General features: G+C 37.6%; 1 protein-coding gene across 7 annotated transcripts in view; it reads left to right on the top strand.

Moving 5' to 3' along the window:
- Wnk (Wnk kinase) overlaps positions 1 to 24,948 on the top strand; it is a 280,436-nt gene that overhangs the window by 2,066 nt on the left and 253,422 nt on the right. The gene's annotated exons all lie outside the window — the stretch shown is intronic.

Genomic DNA, 24,948 nt, shown 5'->3' with positions numbered 1-24,948 from the left:
GTATTGTCGGACCATCGGATCTTTGCCCCTTCAGCGCTGTCGTCGTTCTTGGAAAAGTTAACGCCTCTACTCACCTCATTCCACCCGTTTCTCTCCCACTACGTCAAACAGCAGGCCACGAACCTTGCCGAATAGGGATGTTACCAAACTTCCGTCAAACATTGTCATGTCTCTTGAATATTGCTTATAATACTGTAAGGTTAATTATTACTTAGTCATAATTTAATTTAAGTAGGTCTAATGACGCTGATTGACTTATGCAAAATGCTATTACTTGCTTAATAATATTTCTTTCACCACTCCGTGCTACAGTATTCATGTTGAGTTGACAACACTGGACTGCAAGTGCAAATAAACTGTCCCGCAAGAAGGCTCAAAATTATGAGTAGTGGGGGAGAGAAAGAGAGAGGGGTAGAAAAGAGAGAAATAGGAATACAGGGAGAGAAATGAATTGCCGAGGCTGAAAAGGAATTAAGGTTCAGTTCGCATATCTTACGGGGGCACAGATTCGATGGTTGGACTATAACATTGAGAGTCACGCGGGCTGTTGCTGACACCCCAAATATAATGGGCTACTATTGCCTATTTTTTAGTGGACAATTAAAATATCGCTCTTTTTATATTATATACAACTATATGAAGTATTTTAATACCTATCATAATGTTAAAATTAATGTACAGTAATGGTAATATTTCAATATTGGTTCACATGTAATATTCGAGCGTATGTTCACTCCTAATCATAATTTACCTTTTTTCTTCCCTTTCAGACCACTTTCTTGACTTTTCTGTGCGCACAGTCACTACTTAACATACATTGTTATTATTTGTTACACAAGTAAGGTCAGTTTAGTCACTATTTACAATAGGAGCGCGAGGTGTTGGTGTCCCCCATACCACTTACACCGTTATCTCGAGTACGCGAATTCCAATTTCAAACATGTTTACGGTTATTGTTGCCTTAGCAATTCTAAGAAAGGTACTGAAAATTTAAGAAGTACAGGCTTACTCAATATGTAGTTAACAGATCCGTATATGTGATTGGAGTGTTGACAGCATCTCGCTCGACTGCTTAAGGGTTAAAAGACGCATTGAAAATATATGTTGTGCGTAGCGAGATCGAAGATTGGCATAGTTACTTAAATAAATGATTACTTCACTGAGTTAATGTTGAAATATATTGGAATTTTACCTTAATTGATGATAAAAACCACATCGAAACTAGGCCTAACTTGTAATTCTACAGAAGAACTAGAGCAAAAGGGGCACCATTTTTTCTTTAACATTTGCATACTAAGCAAGTGATTTTATTTTCCGGCACTCAATATTTTCCACAGAGCAAACCTCACTACTTACGTGACATGCCTCATCACCACGTGCCTTTATGGCGGTGATAGTGTTGTCACGCCAGGAGAAGTCACCAGAAGTATCTAGACGGGGCGGAGGAGAAAGAGTCGCGCATGCTTACCGCGCTATCCACGGCAGTGTTCCTATTTAACAAAGATCTATGACACGTATCTTTGGGAGTGTCTGCGGCTTTGTGAAATAATCGGCTTTTTATTGTCGTGTTCTATTAGTTTCATCACGACGATTGTTTCCAGTATACAGGTACCGCAAGTCTTTGTGATATACTGGGTCATCCATATATCGCGGCACCGCAGCTGAGATGGGGTTCCTCTCGGCCGATAGGCTATCGCTTCCCGTCTGCCGGGCAATACGAGAGCCATTGTTTAGCAAACTAGAGTGACTGCGTAATAAATTCTAATGCACTTTAAAAGTTAATCACTCACCCATGTCACTAAAGAAGATACTAGAACTGCCTGTCTTCGTTTTCAACTCATTTCTGACATCTTCTTATGAAATTACCCAGTACTTTTCTTTTCTCTTTGAGAAAATTGAATTGATCTCTTGGCGAATGTTATCCTTAAGTTCGTCTACGTTCCCTCTCAGTTAATACAGCAAAGAGGGTTGCAAAATGTTGTTGACATATCTATCACTGTTAATTGTGCCTTCAAAAATATTGGGCCTATTATTCCCTTACCGAAAACTGCGCACCAGATCCTAATTTCTCGTCATGAAGAGGTTCCTCATGAAGCAGATTAGGTTTTTCAGCACTCTAATGTCGACAATTTTGAGAATTTACATACCCACGTAAATGAAACCACGCTTCGTCTGAAAAGAGAATGAGATTAGGATCAATTTCTCCGTCATGCATTTTATTCAAAACCCATTCACAAAATCTAATCCTACATACAGGATCACCCAGTTTAAGTTCTTGCACCACTGTACATTTATAGGGTTTTAACTTAAGTAACTTCGTAGCTCTTTGTACGGAGTTCCCCCACGAGTTTTCCCCCATTCTAATAAGCAACCACAACACAGAACCAGCTGGCCAAATTACTGAGCTTTATTCGTACTATCCGACCAATAACACCACCCTCATTCACCTGCTTCTTCAAAGACCTGACTTACTAGCTTATCCTCTCCTCTTACCTTACAAGAACCATACTCCCCTCGCAGGAATCTTCTCATGAAATTTGGACAGTAACAAACATCACAGATGCTAGTGTTTTTGTTTCCATTCGATTCCAGAGAGGGTACGCTGTTCTGAATACACGCATGGTCACGTGTAATTTCTCTAGATTTTTTCTATCCGTTTTCTGAAAACTTCAGAGACAGACTTTTCAATTACTCTCACTTCATTTCACGTGTTGCTGTCACTGAAACACAGAACAAGTCCACACCTGTGGAGTAACAGCTAGCGCGTCTGGCTGCAAAACCAGATGGCCCGGGTTCGATTCCCGGTCGGGGCAAGTTACCTGGTTGAGATTTTTTCCGGAGTTTTCCTTCAACCCAATACGAGCAAATGCTGGGTAACTTTCGGTGTTGGACCCGGACTCATTTCACCGGCATTATCACCTTCATATCATTCAGACGCTAAATAACCTAGATGTTGATACAGCGTCGCAAAATAACCCAATAAAAAAAACACAGAACAAACTCCGTTTTGAGACCTTGAATGAACCAGTTATTCCCGCAGACCGCTTGAGACCCCATACAACATTCTATTATGTTTAGACTTTTTCTCTCACAAATTTATCCATTTTGACATTCACAAAAGCAAGTATTATCTCTTAATAGCTCTTTCTTTCTTTAGAAAAAAAGAGTTGGCTAGTCCACCACTGTGGAGTAAGGGTTAGCATGTCTGACCAAGAAACGAGTGGGCCCAGGTTCAAATCCAGATTGGGACAAGTCAACCCATTAAGAGCAAATGCTGGGTAACTCGGCACTGGATAAAAAACACAAATATATGTTAAGCAAAGTTCTAAACAATTTGTACATCATTTTTGGAAATGTAATTCTGGGACGTATTAAAACTTCTAATTTTACATACCTACTCCTGTTATGTTGTAAGCATGTGGGTGAGTGATCAGAGAGGGTAGAGGAAATTTTAAACACATTACAATGAATTCATATGATATGCTCGAAGCAAACATAAAATCAAACACGTGCTCACCAATGTGACAGTTCCTGCTTTTCCCCTTTCAATGAATTCAATCTCCTATGGATGACAATGATAGTTATCAAAAAAATGTTCCAAATAAAAACGTTAAAAAGTTTCTTGCACTAACTACACTTTACCAGCGTTGATGACACTCACTCTCTTCCACATGAAATTCACAGTAACAATTACCCTTCTAATACAATGGTCAGTGCTGTTTTCAAATGTTTAGTACATGCTAATTAAATCTGTAAATTTCCAATAGTATCTATGAGACATATGGAAGTGCGGCAAACATTCTTGATTGTAATTAGTGACATAAGTTTGAGAATATTGTTGCATTGTTGGAAGTTCACGTCAGTGTTATTTAACACTACAAAATCACATAGTATATGTTAGTCCAGAGAAAATGAAAAATGCCTGTCTAATGGCTGCAGTTCGCAGGTTGTTTTTGGAGGAATGATACGCACTCTTAAATTTCAGTTTCAAAGTTATTATATGACAATATTTCACGTACTAAATTCCTATCTCTGTGAGGCACCCAGGAATCAAGTAACAAACAGTTTGACGTACAATGTGAGGCAAAAGTGCCAATTCAATAAATGCATTGAAAAGTTATTTTGTTATTTTTCCAGATTTCTACCATTGCACATTTAAATTATCAGCTTTGAACATACCCTGCTGGACAACTTGGCCTTGTGACATTGATTCATGCAGCACTATAAAGAGATAAGGAAGGAGACGTCCTGTGCATGATGCAGTCAGCATAACTATATACTAGGGACGGGAAACTTGTAAACAGAGCAATCAGCATGAGTACCTGCATACAACAGCAACTAAGACAAGACTAGGAGCCTCTGAGAGAGGCTGTTCCCCATTGGTGCTGTAAACGAATGTATCTGTGCACTTTGTGATTGGATAACACCACAAACCATCCTTTTACCATGGCTATCAAGTGTTCTGCCAGAATGTGTGTTTCTTTATTGATGCTAGATTGATCTGTATTATATATATTGTCAGGGCCATAATGGTCGATTAGTAACTTTGTCTCTTCTCGCCAGGAATGCAGTAGGTTGTCAGTATTTTCACTTTCCTCTCCCTTTCGCATTACAAACTGTGTAACATTTCGTGACCCTATGCGATAATGCTGCTTAAATTTCTATAGCCATGTTGCACTTGCTGTGAATGGCAAAACAAGCACTGCAGCTATTTCACGGGCCCATATTCTTAAGTTCATATCATGCACTATAAATCTGTTTAAGTGAGCTCTTGTGAATTTCTCTAACACTAAATCGAATAATTTTTTATATTTCTGTGTCTATGTTAAATGAGATGAAGATGACATACCAATACTAACTGCAGTTTCAACATCTTCCTTAAACCAATACAATTGCGCTTCGTGTTGCATTTGAGGATATCTCTTCTTCATATAACTTCAAGATAAGTGAGCAAATTTTTGCTTTGGCTTCTATTTCTTTGCACTTAACCATTTGTTAACTATCTTTTGTTTTTAATCTAATGTCCGTTGTACTCGAGGTTTTTTCGGACTTTGTGGCCTTTCTGATGTTGATACCTGACTTGATGGTGAAGTAGTGTCTTCTGATAGTGACTCGCATTTGTCATGCACAAACTTAATTTCTGGCACTGGTTCGAATTCATTGATATCTAGTCTGCATATGCCTTATTTCTGTATGAAACTCTAGTATCTATTATTTCTGTATGAAACTCTAGTATCTATTATTTCTGTATGAAACTCTAGTAACATTGCTTCATCCTCTTTTGATAACATGAAAAGTTGTAAATTCTTTGCTTTAAAGTAAGTAAACAACTTATGTGATACATTTAGAGGTTCATTGTGATGTGTCAACTTGCTCCACAGCGCTTAACAGACAGCAAACTGAACACAAATGATCCCATTCCTGCGCATCACTAATTCAAACATGCTAGCAAACCGAACGTGCTGCTATTGGTCTGTGCATATTCCCACCTGTGCATCTTTAACATCCTCTCACTTGTTCATATGTGCATCACAGGATGTAATATTAAAAATTTCAACACTTGTTCAGACTTTTGCTTAACATGAAGTTATTTCCTTATTATTTTTAATGTATGTAACTTCTCCTTGTTACGTTTAGGAAGTGCACTGCTTGCCATCGCTGCTCACTCTCTACACTGCTGGAGACAACACAACATACATATTCAATCCTCGCACCCACCAGGTCAAACGTAATAGACTCTTATTGGATGGCCCCCACTTTTTTAACTCTCTCTAGGTCGTTCACATCACAGAATGTAATATTAGAGATTTCAGCATATTTCAGATACTCTTTTGAACAGTGTATAAATTGTATGACTTGAGGCTTTCCCAGCATTTGATGTAGAATAACTCTTCTCTGGTTCTCAGCCAGGTGAGTTGGAGATTTGCTTCCAAGCTTTCGACGGCTAGCTCTGCCATCTTCTTCAGGGAATGAAGTGACGTGGGACCATGTCTAGCCGGTATATATGCAATAGTAGGGCTTCCCGCTGCGGGCCAATACGCTTAGACCACCAGCACATGGCAGACAGTCAGGACCAGCAAGTAACTCCTGATTGGCTACCGCTTCCACCAACCAGAATGCGCCTGGTGGTCAGGACTAGGAACTAGCTCCTGATTGGCCTGCAGTGGGAAGCCCTACTATTGCACATATACTGGCTAGACATGGTCCCACATTACTTCATTCCCTGAAGAAGATGGCAGAGCTAGCCTCGAAAGCTTGGAAGCAAATCCCCAACTCACCTGGCTGAGAACCCGAGAAGGGTGTATAAATTGTTTGGAAGTTTTCATAACATTGAGTGATGTTCCCTTATAAACAACTGCTAGGAGTTTAGCACACATTTAAATTCAGAGAAACTTCCTTTATTTGCATTATTGTCACTTAAGAAGTGACTGTTATGGACACAAAGCAGTAATATGAACCTTATAAAAAACACTGACCTGCAAAAAAAAGTGGATTACTTCGTAAGAACCAAGTCATTGTTAATAAACCATCCAATTTAGAGAAAGTATTATTAAATTGAGTAGGCTTTTTGACTAAGGAAATATGTATTCAACATTTTGGGAGATGAATATGACGTTAAGAGATCATAAAATGCCACACCATGGACCACTTTTTACCCTAAGCGCCAGACTGTGTGCTTTATGGTTTTACAATATAACCAGCAATAAAACCTTTCAAATTTTGCATATATCTTGATTGCACAACTTTTAACACTATATCACTTCGGAAAACGTATTATGTATTTTTCTCGTGTTAAATTAACGAGGTAATATAAATTTAACACGAGAAAGACACATAATCCATTTTCCAAAGTAAATTTTACAATTGTACAATGGCCATTATTGGTGAATTATAAATGTGTAGAACATTTTATGTCATAAGACAACACTTTTATTGAGTTTCTGTTTTCAATTTCATAGGTTAAGATGCCTCTAATTGGAGAAGATATTGCGAGAGTTGTCACGTTGGTTGAGGGTGGATGAATCATTCGCTATGTGGCTAATACCATCAGTGGTCTTTTGAAAGCATCCAACATGTCCTATGGCGATTCTGTGAATGGGGTACCTACCACAGACAATCGGAATCAGACCGTGGTAGGTCTATACATCCACTAGGGATGATAGATTTCTGATTCTCTATGTCTTACAATATCTCTACACAACCACATTGTAGGCCAGAAAGTGACTCGAAACAATGAGGAAGGTCACTGTGAGTGAGAGAAATGTTACACGAAGACTCCAGGAAGCCAATTTGACTTCAAGAAGATCTGCAATATCTCGATAGCTCACCCTAACACTGGGCAGTGCGATTACAGTTCACCTGTCAACACCGGAATTGGATTGTGGACCAGTGGTCAATGGTGCTGTTCGCGATTTTGCTTCCCGTCACTTGAAGATAGAGGAAGAGAGAGAGAAAATGGAGAAGACCAGGGGAGTGATATTCACCTTGCAACCGCTAGGAAAGAATGTTGTTTGGGGGTGGCTTTGTCATGGTTTGGAGCAATATCAGTTTTGGAGTCCAAATGGAGCTTGTTTTCGTTGTTGAAGGCACTCTGAATGCGCACTGATACAGTGGAGGTGTTAGCAGATCATGTAATTTCCTTTGCTTCCTTCACTGGCAGAAATTTCATCCTTATGTATGACAACGCCTACCTCCATAACAAACTACTTTCTCTACTTCGGGATACAACCCTGGACTGGCCCAGATTTAAATCCTATTGAACACCTTTTAGATATTTTCAGCCTAAGTATCCGACGTTGCAACAACAATGCCCTGAACGAAATGCAGGCAGTATTGTAGAAGTGGAACCTCATCCCTCAGGAAATGTTGCAGGACCTGGTGTTCAGCATGACGTGATGAGGCATTCTTCCGGTACATTTTAGGATTAAAAGAACTGGGCCACGGGGTGAAGCCTACCTTCCACAATGTTAATTGGGTCGCTATTTCTAAACCTTTCACAGTGAAGTAGGAGAAGGGGGTAGGGATTAGTGTTGAGGACAACTTCGCCACCAGGCTGGTAATGCACAATATGAGGGCAAGATATCCACACAGTGACAGTTTCAGTGGTTTAATCGTATGTTAATGTAAGCCATTGCCTCAATAACTCCATGAAATGTATTACTTGAAATTTTGTATAAATTACAGCACTTTAGAACTTTAAAATAAACTCCAAACAAAAAGTATTCTGATAATGGGAATGAAGTGCACAGATGCAGGTTTATTTAATTTTACAATATGCCTTTATCAGAATGTAAAAAAAAAAAAATAAAATAAAGCATAGGCTATAAATTTATTATAGTTCTTGAAAGAAGTTAAGTGATCTATTTTTTTGCCAATCATTGCTTAGTACAGAAATGCTCGTTAGCCTACAAGATTTATACTGCATTGCAGACTCACATTATGCAGGCGACTTATTTGAGAAGAAATTTATGTTTATAAGATGATAATTCATAAAATAGGGGAAATATTTTTTTCCTGGCAGGGAAGGAATTGAAGGGTTTGCTGCAAAAAGGAGGTAGCTCTACTTATCAAAATTGGAGCTACCTCCTTTTTGCAGCAAACCCTTCATTTCTTTTCTTGATGAGCTGGGGAAATTCTTTGACGAGAACGGAAAATTTCCCATCCCCCTGTTAATTCGAACCCTGGTTTAGACTTACATAGTTACGAGTTTTTTAACTGTAAATATGTCGACAAAGAGAAAACAAGGATTTACAATCCATAGCGAAGAAGGAAACATTATTGCAAATGTAATAAAATGCTGTGATGAAGAAGGAGAATAAGTGCCTTAGCATTCCTTTTACGAAATCTACAGTAAAGTAATGTATCCACAAGAATGATAGAGCATTCATGGAATGAAATTGAAGCCGGCACAGAAGAAAATGTGTTATCGATACCTGGAATAAACAGAAACGTTCAGCTAATGAAATGCAAATGTACATGACTTTAACCGGAGTGTGATAAAAGATAAAATTGAGAATTTTTATTTGAATAAGAAAGTAGTACTATACTGCAAGTAACTTTTGCCTGTGTTACAAGATAGAATCGATTTCAAATGGCAGACAATATATGACAAATACTGAAGGAAATGGATATTAGGTGGAAGAAGTGTGCATATGGAGAAGAAAATGTTTAATTGAAAGGGAAAACATTGTAAATTAGAGGTGAAGATACCTACAGAAAATAAGAAAGCTTAGGGAAGATGGTAAACCGATTTTGTACCTGGACGAGACATAGGTAGACACCATATTAGCATAAAGATGTTAACGGGAGTTTTGCCTACTGTAAATGCGTGCAACAGACTCTTGAGTGGCTAATGGCTTTGTTGAGAGGATGCGAGTTTTTATACAAGAGAGGAACAGCAACAGGTGATTATCATAGGTAGATGGTACACAATTTCGAAAAATGTGATGTTTGTCATAGCGACAGCAACACTGAAGATGCAGAATCTCTTGTTTGACGTTGTTCCCTTGTAGTCAATTAACTGGACTGAAGTTTTCAGGTCAGAGTGTAGCATAAAGTTCCCCCGTCCTGCCTACCCACTTCTCGTGCCAACTCGTGACAATATCGTTTCAATACATAATCGAATAGTTTATCTTCTTTTTCGTCATAATAATATAAAATCAGCAAAATTCCACTCCAAAATCTTGTAAATAGATGTTACGACTTTCTGAATATAGATAACTGTATGTTTTTTTCCTTCATTTTTACAAAAATGACTGGTACTTGACTTTCGTCATTCACCCAAGATAACTATGTTTGAAACCAAATTTTCGTCCATGCATCAGTGCAATTATGTAGGTCTGGAAACCGGATTATCCTGATGACCTGATTGCAATCGGATGTGTACACGTTACAACCATATTCACGATTAATTATTGTAGTCTGTCAATATTACCGGTCTGAATTCTGATTAATGTAGTATGTAGCTAGTCGGCGATGTATGCAATGAAGGGGAAAAGGAACTGGCCACCCTACCCCAATATCTCCTGGCTTAGTTGTCTCATAAGTGGTGCCTTGTTGCTATCACTTGTGAGGTTCAGACCTGTCTTCGGGCACTTGACTAAACAACTATCACTGGTTACTTACGGTAATATATGAGCCGTTCAAAGCAGAAGTGGTGTAAGTCAAAAATGGGTAATGAGGGTTAAAGTAGACATTCTATAAAATATAGCGCAAAGTAGCAATTAATATTCAGTTTATTTAAACTATTAGTAGTCAGAGGATGGCAAGAAGGACATAATTATTAATTGCCACTTTGCGCTGTATTTTACAGAATTTTTACTTTAAACTTCATTACCCGATTTTGACTTACACCACTTTTGCTCTGAACGGCTCATATACAAGCTGGCATATAACACTTAAAATACAGCTCTCAATTGGTTCTCGTGTAACGCCAATTTCGCAGCTAGGAGCGGTGTTTGATTCAATAGAGATAGGTAAAGGTGACAACTGACTAAATATAGCACTTCCATTGCTGCTTAGCGCATGACGTCATATTTTCACGCCCACTAACTCATAACAAGTGGCATGACAGAGAGGTAGGCCATTGTACTCACTAAGATCTAAATGATTTTCCTTATAAGTTACATGAATATCCAATAAAAAGAACTATGTGTAATATTTTAGTATGTTTATTAACTTGCCTTTCGGGCGGCCGGGTAGCACAGTTGGTAGAGCAGCTGGCTACGGACTGGAAGGTCCGGGGTTCGATCCCAGGTGGTGACAGGATTTTTTCTCGTTGCCAAACTTTCAGAACGGCCCCGAGGTTCACTCAGCCTCCTATAAAATTGAGTACCGGGTCTTTCCCGGGGTAAAAGGCGGTCAGAGCGTGGTGCCGACCACACCACCTCATTCTAGTGCCGAGGTCATGGAAAGCCCCATGCCCCCCAAGTGCCTTCATGGCATGTTACGGGGATACCTTTACCTTTTACCTTTTTACCTTTATTAACTTGCCTTTCATTTCTTCTCACTCATATAAAGAATGGAAACATATTCGTTAAGTAATTTGTAATGACATTTCAAAACTTCATTCAGTTTTTACAATGGAATAGATGTAAGGTAAATGCACTAGTCATTAACACTTGTTTAATAACCGACACTTTGTCTTTTTATATATTAAGAGCTAAACACTTCTTAGCGACATGGGGTTGGAGGGAAATTATAATTTTCTTGCTGATATAGTAACACTATGGCATTGTTGACCTTGTAGAGAAAAATTTTAGAGAAGTGAAGATATGTTAGGGAGTGATTTTCAGCATAGCTGGCCACTCATCGAAGTCTCTTGATTTCTGGTGTATGGGCATATGATGGGCCATTCATGCCTAGGTGTTTTGGTAATTGTCTGTATCCTTAGTAGCAATCTCAGAAGGTTGACAAAGAATTTTTTTTAACTGGTACAGGAATGACGTATGAATTTTTAAACACCTAATTTACAGTCATTTCACTGCATATTTACTGATAAGTACAACACATTTTATTATGAAGGTGAGCCACCGGTGTAGCTCTGTCGGCTATGGCGCTTGCCTGCTGATCTGGAGTTGCGTTCGGGCGCGGGTTCGATTCCCACTTGGGCTGATTACCTGGTTGGGTTTTTTCCAGTTTTCCCCAATCGTAAGGCAATTGTCAGGTAATCTATGGCGAATTCTCGGCCTCATCTCGCCAAATATCATCTCGCTATCACCAATCCCATTGATGCTAAATAACCTCGTAGTTGATACAGCGTTGTTAAATAACCAAGTAAAAAAAAAACATGAATGTAGTATGATTTTTCAGATTATGAATTTATTTCAACATTTTGTCTCTAATTAAGCACACAGAAACGTCATATGCAGGGCTTCAAAATTTTATAGTGGCTCAGTAGTCAGGCGAAAATTTCGTTGGTCAGCATGGTCGAACTACAGAAGCACAATAAAGAAAAAATTGTTTCACTTGCCAAGTAAAAATTTTTACTAATCACAAATGAGTAGACGAGTGCTTTTTTCAGTCCTTTTTATATTATCTTCTAGAATTGAGTGTTATCTTTATTATTCTTCATAATTATACTTCTCAGGTACTTCATGTATATTGTGTGTCCATTATTTATATCTGGTTTCAATAAAATAAATACTGCAAATATTGTGAAGTGTCAGTGCTGGTATTTGTAACCATATTGTAACAATAGTACAATTACTTATACACATAGTTCTCTGCTTGTATAGGTACCGTTACTCAGGGAAATGAAATGGCGAATATGCTTGCCAGAAAGGAGCAACAATACTTAATAAACCCCATAGGAATGTACAGCTAATAACTAAAATAAAAAATAGGAAGAAAAATCTCAAAATTAAAACACAACAACATTGAACAATGAAGTAACAAGGAAAAATTATGCAAGCATTAATCTCCAGACACATATTACTAATATTCCAAGAAAATCTGCAGTTACTGAATTCCACCGCGACTGCCTGCCAGAACACCTCCATTGAAAAGGACTCAGTGTATAACGAGCCTGGTCAGCTCCTCAATAAATAATGCATCCTAACCTGTTGCAAATAGAATAGAAGAAAACAGCTCCACCAAGGAGTGTTTGGACTGTACTGGGAAGCAAGGGAGATAAGGAGCAAGCTACTTGAACCTCATCACCATTGAACAACATAGGCCTAAATAATGCCCTTCCATCTCACTGAGTAATTACATATTCATGTCAAGCAACATGAATGACATGAGATAGTTAACTTCTGCCTCAATCTTATTGGTCGTAAGTAATGATAAAAGAAAGTCATGTTTTCATGATGTTAAAGATTATTCTGAATAAGATATTTCAGAGGTTTTGTGAATATTGTTTGAGCTTCGTATTAAAAAAAAAAATCTTGTTTCTCCCTAACTTTTGTACAGTAATTTTTTTTAATACCCGTATTTTCACAGATTTCATGCTGGCCTCAACTCTTATCGAAATAATTGCACAAATTTGTTGAGGTAATAGATTGAATTCAGTGTTTTTTAATAATAAATGTTGTATGCTAAGAGATACATATTGGCACTGTTCACAGTAATAACAAAGACGTTTAATTTTGTGGTCATTTGCCACCAAATTCTTTTCATTTACTAGCCTGATACTGTATAATAGCCTCCATTTGTCAATCTTTGTCTTTTCTTCCGTTTACTATTAAGAATTGTCTAAACAAAATATTAATGCTACTGAATGCAATATTCTGCTATTTACACCTACAAATATAATTGATTTTGCACGATACTTAAATCACGGTAAATGTTTGCAGATGATATACTGAGCAGAACTCACGAGTTGATCCCCACAAGTATTGTGACATGTGAGAGGAATCGCAGACATTGTTGGAGTTGCAGGTGGACAGGCATCCTGCTATTGACTACTGATGATCGTTAACCCATATTAGTATCAACGAAAATATTCTGTACTTTAAATGCGAATGATGTTATGTGAAGTTTTATTCTGGCATACTGTGTGAATTGGAAGTAATAAGTAAAAAGGTAAAGGTATCCCCGTAACATGCCTTGAAGGCACTTGGGGGGGGCATGGAGGTAGAGCCCCATGCTTTCCATGACCTTGGCACTAGAATGAGGTGGTGTGGTCGGCACCACGCTCTGACTGCCTTTTACCCCCCGGGAAAGACACGGTACTCAATTTTATAGAAGGCCGAGTGAAGTAGTAGTTTAAAATACTATTAATCACTATTTAACATTACATGTTAGTTAGTGGTTCAATTGGGAAAATCGTTGTTGTAAAAATGTATATACTGTAATTCTTTTGTATTATTATCGAACATGGCGAGTGTGGCTGTAAAGACAGTAAGATTATTGATAGTGAAGTATGGAGGATAACAGCTACCAAAATAAATGTATGTGAGGAAGAAGCAGTTAGCAAAAAAGTGGCAACGGCACTGCTTTTTAACTTCTTCATAAAGGTATTATACTTTTTTTCGCCTTAGTGTCATATTATGATTATATTCATATTCATAGGTGCTGACTTCAGTGGCGGTTCCTCGGGGGAGGGAAGGGGGAAACGTCCTCCTCACATTTTCTTCTTTTGAAAGTAAATACCAAATAAAATATGTGCCTTGAAATTCGAGGTTAGATTCGATAATTTTTAAGTTCACAGCTATAAGAAAAACTCGGTTGATCAAGTTTTAAACGACGTGCACTCGTGTGCTGCCAGAAGACTGTGAGAAAGATGCGAGATTGTCTGTATGAAGGAAAGGCACTCCATTCCTCCTCTACTGTAGATAACACACATAGATAACAGCGCACTAGCTGCCAGAGAAAGAAGCAGAGTTTTAAAGCAAGTAAATGGAGAGGGAGGAGATCCTCCTCGGAGTCATGGGCGGGAAATAGAAACCGACTGGTCGTGCAGCAAGCTCACTACCACTGCCACCTAACGATGTTGCATTCAACCGGACTATAACACATCTAGGAGGAGACACAACAAAAACAGTTGTAACGCAAAGCTATGAAAGACACCATGTAAACTTGTTTTTAATTATAAATCAAAAATATTATTCATTGCACTTTATATAGGCTACTATTCATGGTTTGAAACTTTCGTGGATATTTGAAAGTTAAATTCGGGTTTATGTAAAACAAAGAGGAAGTAGTTCTACGTAGTTGGCCCCTGAAATTCACTTCTATTCATTGTTTACTAGGCAGGGCAACAGCCAAGTTGTCAGTTTTGTACAAATATATTTGAAACTGAAAGTAGGTACTCAAAACTACATCATTTTTAACATAAAAAATTAATCGGCCACCGGCAGCTTTGAACAATAATGGTAGTATGACTTTACAAGAACTGACATTCTTCAAAAGCATGTGATACTGAACTTGTAAAATGTACATGTGGCAACACAGACCACGTGGTTGTGTCCAGTGTTCTCGCTTTCCTCAGATTATTTACCATTCCCATTTTCGTAAAACAGTTCCGGTTACGAGTTAGTAGCTAGTCTCTTCCAACACATGTGATGCTGTAGTGTGCTCGAAAAATGCTACGAGGTTGTGAATTTCCTTGTAATTGTTAATTTTCGCAATTATTCAACAATGAATGGAAGTGAAAACATAATATATTTTGGACAATTTAGGAAACTCTGTTTACAAGAACAGATTATTGCTATACAGAAGGGAAGGCCAACCCCAACACTACCTGGTCTTACATGTATGCATGTAGGCAAATTTGTAGCATGTTTCATTCAAGAAGGTGTCATTTCGTGCTGTTAACTTCTTTCCTCCTCTTAAGAAATATGCAGGAGCTGCCACTGGCTGACTTATAATTTTTTCAATGGGTGCTCATGCTTTGGCAGTGATATAAATCAGTGAGGGCAGCATTACAAATGACACATGCAAGTTAAAACACTCGACAATATACGTGCAATCTAAGAGAGTATACTTAATAAAGTAATAATTGAAGTTGATATAGACTTCTACTGGGAATACTAATGAATGCTACCCATCCAAATTGCGTTGACAGGGCAGAACTCTACTCTGGCAGCTTCGAATATGGGGAATGACGTGAGCAGCGATATGGACTTTTATTGCATTCAGGTGACTTCCGACTGTGAACCACCACAATTCAGGCCAGGCTTAACCCATCAACAAACCTTTCCAATTTGGACTAACACACAGTGAGACATTTTCGCGATTTTCTGGCCAAAAATCTAAAAACATAATATTGTTTTGGAGGGTACTGTCTTATATCATGATAAAGAGGGAGGATGTGAGCATCCATAGTCGTTTATCTTATCCCTCTCCTTCGAAATCCTAGGTCAGAATTCGTATCTAAACATACACTTCCGAGCTCCGCATTTGGTCACATTGCATGGTGGCTGGACGAAGGTCTTCTTTGAGTGTTTATAACTCTGGTGGTTATTAGTAGGACAAATGCTTGCAGCATGGATTCAATTCCTGTAAGTACGTAGATAATTTCATTGTATTACTTGTTTAAAATGATGATGGATATAAATAATCTGAACTGAATTAATGAACTGATGTGAAGTACATTAGAAATAATGAAAGTCGCGGATTCACGGAGCAGGAAAGTTATCAATCCAGTGGCATCCTGTCAAATTTCGGGTTAGGTTTTGTAGTTGTATTTATGTGTTTTTCGAATGTGAAAAAATATTCTGTCCTCTACTGCCACCCGGTTAAGGAACACATGTTTTGTGTTGGAGAGCACAGTGCAGTTCAGTGATTTCGAATATACCTTGTTTATATTTTGTATGCTGATCCGATAAAATTAAATTATATCCATTATTTCATTCAAGATTCCGAAGTTGTTGTTGTTATTGTTATCCAATGCTGGGCTTTGGCAACGAAGCCATTAGTGCTCTTGCTCTCCAATATTTCTCTGTGGTGAATCCAACAGGTAGAACTTCACAGGTTGCGAAGTTGACATATGGCTTTGACCAGAAAATACTTTTTTGAAATAATGCAGTCTGGTTCATCATCTATTTTCAGTGAACAATATTATTACTTTGGAAAGCAAATTGGAGTTACGACTGATTCTCCTGTAATCATTCCCGAAGAACTGAAAAGTGTCTTGTGTCATATATCCAAATTTGAAAATAACATGGACATGGGGAAAATAATTCTGAACTGTTTTCTAAAAGAGAATCGGCAGTGGCTTCAGAAGACCATTAGTTTCACCATATATACCACTGAAACTAAGAGAGAAGTGGGTGTCCATTGCTTGAATTTGATAAAACTAGTGAATGTCCTAAAAAGCGAAAAACAGACACTTTAAGAGCAACAGTTATTCTCACCGAACTCACTTATGCATCACAGATGAGACTTTGAGCAGCAGGAGAAACTGATGTTGCTAATGTAGCTGAAGAAATAACATTTTCCATACCGACTATCACAGTAGCACATTTTTCACATTTCCTGGTCAAAACACGAAAGAGCAAAACATGTATGTGCACATTCACTGTTATCTCAAATTAAGGGGGATGACTGTGGCTTTCAAATCTTGCTTATTTTGTCCCTCTGGTGTAACATCCCAAGTCAGGGCAATTGTCTAAACATTCACGTCATTCTGCTTTAGATGATGTTTGTTGAATGTAGTGAAAAAAGTTCTTATGTGAATTCATAATTCTGAAAGAAAATGTTGATGAAGAAAATTCTCAACATAGATTCAGTTCCTGGACATATATAGAATGTTTCAATGTGATATTTATTTATAATTTGATTTAATCATCCCCATTTCCAGAAACTAAATATGTATAATGTCTGTGCTAAATGTGAAGGAGAGAGAGGACCTTCACACAAATTTAAAGCTACCGATTCTGTACAATCTTGTAACATTTCAGACCAAATTATCTTGTAAAATGAATTCATAATTCTGAAAGTAAGTGTTGATGAAGAAAATTCTCAACTTAGATTCAGTTCCTGGACGTATATACAATGTTTTCATGTGATACTTATATATAATTTGATTTAATCATCCCCATTTCCAGAAACTAAATATAATGTCTGTGCTAAATGTGGTGCAGGACCTTCACACAGCTTTAAAGTTACCGATCTTCTACGATATTGCAAATTTCGGGCCAAATTAATCTTGTAAAATTTCAGACCAAATTTTAAGGTGCATGTTTATATACTCATTCCGTGAAAGAAACATGCCCCTAGTTGCCACCAGAATAATAATTATAATTATTATCCGAAATACACAGCACAGTTTGCACTAGTTTGTTATTATTCTGCAAGCAATTTTAGGTCACACAAGGAAGGGAATAACTGAGGTACAGGAAGCTGTTGTCATAATTCGACTGCTGATGAAAACCAAAATCATTCATTTTAGTTGGTGATTTATTTATAAACTAGCGCACGCACGCGCGCGCACACACACACACACACACACACACACACACACACACACACACACACACACACCCACCCACCCACCCATCCTCCCCCCCCCATATTAATCCAGTCTCTATCATCATGCCCCACCTCCCTCAAATCCATTGTAATATTATCCTCCCATATATAATGATTATAATTCCGTTATTTAAAATGATGTCTATGAGGTTACAAAGTTTTTAAATAAAGGATTATAAATATTTACCAAATATTTTTTGCAACTAATCAACTTTACTCCCATTCTTAAGCTTTTCAGGATTAGTGATTGATCTTTTGAAGATTTTGGAAACTTTGGCCAGGTAATTCGGAAAATGTTCCAATGCGTAATGGATTGAATTCGGTTAACATACTTGTGGCCTGGAATAAGCATCGTGAATGACTTGTAAAGGGACTAGAACACATTGCTTGTTTGAGGCTCTTGATCAGATCCCATCACCAGTTCATCTTATGCCAGAAACTTCCCAATATCCTGTTCATTGGGAAATTCAACTGGGGCTATTACAATAACAATAACACTCAGCCTTTCAAAATAATGCCCTCAGGGTCGATTAAGCCATATTTCAATTGCCTAGCCTCCTAAATTGAGATAACTCATCCTGCCTGTGCTTTTTCCAAGATGCTAAGACAAATGTCGGAATGAGCCCTAAAAGAAATGGGCAATGGATTAACACCATCTCCCTACGAAATTTTCTGCATTTTTTTCCAAATTAAAGCCTTCGAAATAGTATCCATTGTGCCTTTGCTGCTTGGGGCGAGTTTACTCGGGTGTCACTCGCACAGTGAAAGGGCTCGGATCCCTCCTCTTCCAAGGACTGTGGCAGTTCCTCTCAGTGCAGTCTTTTAACACCTTCCAGCGTTCTTGTCCTGATGTTGTTCTGTCATGCATTTCTCCCCTTATATTTTCGATGTTAGATTATATCTATTTTTGGCTTTCCTCTTCAAAATTCTCTAAGTTCCTTCAGTGGAGCAGTGAAACTCGGAGTGAGATAAGTGGCCAACAGGCTTGGAGCTCACATATTCAGTTTTTCTCAGCCCCAAACTCTCATGCAAGGACGCGATTTTGCGTAACTTTTAAATATTTCTCCTCTCATTTCCCCCATTTGTTCACTTGCTTGTTCTTTCATTCATTCATTCATTGTGCACTGTGGTGAAAAAGACCTCAAACAATAGCTATCGCAAATTCTTAAAACTGCATCGTGTAAGCTGGATAGATTATATTCTTTGATAAAGTCCATATTACATGTTCCATAAAAATTATTATTCACCCTATTGTGGCACGAAAGTGAAAATCGAAAAAAATAAAATTCAACACAAAAATATGAGCTGAGCATCCATTAAATATATCTGTTGGACACTTGAGTTCTGGAGCACCCTCGTAGTTGGCGCCTATGCACATACTATTAATATATTATTACTATTATTATTATTATTATTATTATTATTATTATTATTATTATTATTAGAGGACATCGTCGACCAGGAAGACCTTTAAGAAGACTGCTAGATGGGGCCGAAACAGGTCTACAGAGGCCTAATTCGTGAAGGATGATGATGATGATGATGATTATTATTGTTATTATTATTATTATTATTATTATTATTATTATTAATCATTCTGTTTATACCAATATACTTCGAGAGCTGGTATTTCTGTAAGGAAAGTTGAAACTCATGTTCCCAATTGATAGCCCATGTGGAACAAATATCTTTATGTCAGACAGTAGCTGTAACATTACTGTTTCTGCTTCCCCTACTCCAGAATCATTACGCTATACTTGATTCACATATCATCTCGTCAGCTCTCGTCACTACAGGAAATTTCTGACTATTCAGATTATTCGGTTTTATAGATTTTTCTTCCATGAAATCATTCATTCATATTTTTCTGCCCAAGGGCAGGTCTTTCACTGCAAACCCATCATTCTCCAATCTTTCCTATTTTCTGCCTTCCTCTTAGTCTCTGCATACATCCATATATCTTAATGTCCTATATTATCTGATTTCTTCTGCCCCAAACTTTTATTCCATACACCATTCCTGGCCCAGACTTTTACCCCATACCCCATTCTTTAAGTAGGCAGTTTCTTCTCAGCCAGTGACCTAGCCGATTCCCTTTTCTTTCTTTATCAGTTCCAGTATTATTCTTCCTTTACCCATTTTTTCTTTCTAGCACAGCTTCATTTCATATTCTGTCCATTTCACATGCTCTATCTGTCTGGCCATTTCACATATTCTATTTTTCTCCATATCCACATTTCAAATGCTTCTAGTCCTTTCTTTTCACTTCGTCGTAATGTCCATGTTTCTGTCCCATACAATTCCACACTCCACACAAAGCACCTCACTAATTTCTTCCTTCTTTTTTCAGAGATCCGCAGAAGATACTCCTTTTTCTGTTAAAAAGCTTCCTTTGCCATTGCTATCCTCCTCTTGACTTCCTGACAGCAGCTCATGTTACTGCTTACAGTACACTCCAAGTATTTGAAGCTGTCCACTTGCTCTACTGCCTCATTTAGAATTCGCAAGTTTACCTTGTTTACTTTTCTTCCTATGACCATGGTCGTCTTGGCATTTATCTTCATTTCATGCTGCTCACAACTGTCATTTAGCTTCAGTAGCATATTCCTTAGTATCATCTCCTCTTCTGCTAGCAACGGCATATAATTAGCAAATATTATGCAATTTATTCTTCTTCCTCCTACTATCACTCCTCCCATGTTCTGAAAACATTTCTTCACTAAATCGTCAAAGTAGATGTTGAACAGGATAGGTGATAAAGGGCATTCTTGTACTTCTGAAATTTCTTCTCCTATCCCCACTTTAACTCTTTTCTTATAAAGATTGCTGAATACACATTAGTTTTCTTCAGAATCTCCATAAGTTTCTTGCAGTCTATTCTGTGAAATCCCTTTTATGTCCACAAATACTATATACACATCTTTATTCTTCTCTAGGCATACTTTGCCAATTGTTCACAGCAGTCCAATTGCATCTCTCGTACTTTTTCCCTTTCTGAAGTCAAACTGCTCTTATTCCAACTGACCTTCCATCTTAGAATATAAACATCAATTCAGTATTCACAGGAGAATCGTCACCGAGTGTGATATCAGACTGATAGTCCTGAACTCTGTACATTTCTTGGCATTATTTTTGTTCGGTATTGGAAGCAATACTGTCTCCATGAAATCTTCAGGCAATTCGCCTTTCTCATATATTCCATTGCATAATGACAGAATTTCCTCCTTATCTTCACTCTAGTTGAATGGGGATTCCATCAAATCCTGTTGTGTTCCCCATTCTTCCTTTCCCTAAATGCTAGTTAAAGTTCTTCCCTCAGAAAAGAAAATCCTTTTTCATCTTCTGATACGGCTGCTTTGTCTTTTATAGCAGTCATCTGAACGATTTTCTACCCCTTATAGCTGTTCTACAAATTTCGTCCATCTGTTCAGTGTTCCTTGTTTGTGTGTTATTTCATTTCTGATTTCGTTTTCTATCAACCACATAGATTGCCTGTTCTTATTTGTGAAGTTTAAATATTGGACTTCGTGATACATTAAATCGTATGTTCCTTTTATCTCTAGATCCTCTATTACTTTACATTTCTCTTTCATCCATTCTTCTTTCGCCTTGTCGGTTTCTCTTCTTAGTTCTTTGTTTAGTTTTCTGTAGTTTCTTTTACCTTCTTCTGTGTTGATGATTTTCCATTTTCTTCTTTCCTCCATCTTCTCAATTAATTTCACTGTGACCCAAGATTTCGTAATACACCTTCTCTCTCCTATTGTTTCTTCTGCTGTTATCTGTATACAGGTTTTTAGATGAGTCCAGTACTCATTATTATTTTCAGGTGTGGATTCTAATGGGCGGCTTTCTCTTGAAAATATGCTTGAAATTTTCATCTTTCCTGTTCATTCTTCAGTTTTTCCATATTCAGTTTCTTCGTCACTTCTCTTCCTTCTATGTTTTTCCATCAATTATTCTTGAGAATGTTACTTTGTTTTATATTTTTTTTTAATTTAGAAAGCAGAGTGTCAAATATGCTGTTTTTTTCCTTAGTACACTGTCACTCTTCATACTCTGTATCCTGTGCTGCTTCAAAGCACTTTCCTGCTAAGAGTATCGTTACAATATACTGTGCAATTTAGAAGAAACACTGCTGATACAAATGCATTGATTTCCCCACTAATGTTTATAAATTTAAGAGACAGCCGCAAATATTATTCATCTGTGTTTTGTCTGTTTGGATTAACAATATTACACAGAGAGAAACATCAGAAAAATGTGAACGAATTATTTTAACTGCAGAAAAGAAATTAGAATTATAGATCATATTATAAATGTGCAACAGCAGGAAAACTGTTCAATATTATAGTATAGGTGCTTAATAAGACAGAAACTTAAAGAAAGACAAAGAAAATCTGAAAATGTAAGCATAATCAAATTGGACCATCGAACTGCAAGTCACTGAAATCTCGACTTATATACAGTCCATGAGGATTTACTTGTCTAGTCCCTTTTAGAAAGAGAAAGAATATTCACCATCTCTCTCTACCCTCATTTATGGTGACGGCGGTATGGTCGACACTCCTTCCAGCGACCAGGAGTTAGCAGCGGCGGCACTCTCTTCCTCTTCAAATTCTGACTCCTCTCCGCCAGAAAGTTCCTCGTCCGTGTCCGTGTCGTCCAGATTTATTATGAATCGATCGCTAATTTCGTCTACTAGTCCGTCCTTCTCTCAATAAAATTGGTTCAACTTTTTCCACGTGTTCACAGGCCTTTCTCCAATTATCTTCCGTCACTTTTGCAAGAGCGCTCTCAAACAACAATTTCATATCTTTGCTTTTGAACGAAATATTATGCTTCGCAACGTCATTTTTAACCTGCCCCCATATTAATTCGATCGCGTTTAAATCACAATGGTATGGTGGCTGTCTCACTACAGTATGGGAGTGCATTGTCGCAATTTGGTCGATTTCGTATGTTTTGAAATTATCTTTTTTAGTTTTTACAAGTTCATATAGTACAGGTTTCGTGGATCATAAATCAAATTCAATGTTATTGTTACGAAGCCAGGACTGCATTTCAGATTTCGGTGTTGATGAAATTGGTGCCTTATTGAGTTCTGTTGAATGATAGGGGGCATTGTCCATTACAATGATGCTATTGAGAGGAATGTTTGGTAATAATTGATTAATGAACCAGTTCTTAAATACAGTGCTGTCCATCTCCTCATGGTAGTCCTTAGTTGACTTAGATTTGAAAGTTAGAAGCGCGTTTGGAATGAAACCTGTCGAACATCCGGCATGTAAAATAATAAACCGTTGACCTTTTCCTATTGGGGTTTGAAGTGGGAAGTCAATTTCGTGATCATCGCTTTTCCAAACTTTGCTTTTCGTATGGTTCACATTAACCCAAGTTTCGTCTAGATAAATAACGGCGCGTCCAGTGGCGCGTAATTCTTTCATTTTTCTTAAGAATTTAAATCTCTTTAAAATAACATCTGACCTTTCCATTAAAAATTTTCTGCCTTGATTATTTTTACATACCTAAATTTCATTTTTTTAAGAATTTCTCTCAAACTCCATATGCTTCCAGTGAATAAGCTTTCCTTAATTAATGCGTCATTTGTATCCTTCAAACTAGGCAAAAAATCAGTCCAATACAAAGAATAAATTACTCGTCTTATAGCGGCAGCAGAAAATGAGTCAATTGCAGTTTTCTGAGGGGTCCTGTTTGGGCGTTTCTTTCCTGGAGTTCGCAGAACACTTCCACTTTCTAGTGCCTCCCTTTGTTTTTTTAAAATCCTGCTAACACTACTAGATGATATACCTGTCGCTGCAGCAGTTCTTTCGATAACACTCGACACAGATATTGTTTGCTTTCCGCATTTCAGTGCCTCATATTCTTCAGTAAAGAATTTGTGTACATTAATAACCATGTTCATACTGTCCGACTTCAAGGCTTTCCCGCGTTTTCCCATATTGCCTACCATGATTATTAAAAACAAGAGCACAACACTCATTATAATGTTTAAGATAACAGGGAAACCATGCAATTCCGAAAACATTTTGTTTAAATTGTGAATTACTGTATATTATATTAAATTGACACAACAAGAGACACACTTACTTCCCTATTCACTATTCACAAAATACTACTGAATAAATGAACTCGAACAACGCCAAGACACCACTGAGAGACCCACTAATTGGGTTTGCAAAAGTGTGTTCTAGAAGGGCCAAGGGAGAAGGAGGGAAGGGAATTCCAAGAATTCTACAAAAGAAAACCTTTTCCCTCTTACATCTGTTGACAGTCGATAGACAAGGACCGCAGACAAGGACAGTAGAAATCACGCCAACTTAACCCTCATGCACTGTAGACATATAGTGATTTCAAACAAAAAGAATGAGAGCATTGGAAGTGTCCAGGCCAGGTCTCATATGTACTGAAGAAGTGAAAAAATTTCACAAAACGTTTAAGACTGAAGGAGAATTCATTGCTTCTTCAGGATAGATGACTCACTTTAAATTGTGTCATGGAATTCAAGAAATCGCCATTCAAGATCAAAACAGAGTGGCAACGAAAACAAACAATGCTTCTGTGATGGATTTCTTAGTTTCATAACTGTCCCAGTAAGCTAACAACACTGCTGAAACTTGGTTCTTCTGGAAGCAGGCACGTATCCAACAAGGATGTCCAGGGTGCTGGACATCCCCGAGACCAAATGAATGAAACATATAATAATAAATATAAATGCGAACAACTGTGGTTACGCGAATTTTAATGCAGTCCACAAAATACGCGGACATTTTCAAATATAGAGATAGTTCTCTCTTTTCCATTCTGTAGCCTACTCACACATGTCTTGAAAAATAATATTCCTCAATTATTGCAAATACGGAAGATGTTGAATTCAACTTTTGTGGATTAAAACACATCCTGTTAGCTGGAAAGAAAAGAGAACACAACAGCAATATTGACCAGCATTTTATTTATCTTCATAACCAAATGTGATTTGTAAAAACAAAATAAAATTAGTCCACACAGTAATTA

This window comes from Periplaneta americana, chromosome 10 (genome assembly GCF_040183065.1).
Source record: "Periplaneta americana isolate PAMFEO1 chromosome 10, P.americana_PAMFEO1_priV1, whole genome shotgun sequence".
NCBI classification, from domain to species: domain Eukaryota; kingdom Metazoa; phylum Arthropoda; class Insecta; order Blattodea; family Blattidae; genus Periplaneta; species Periplaneta americana.
This window is presented reverse-complemented; position numbering and strand designations above follow the sequence as displayed.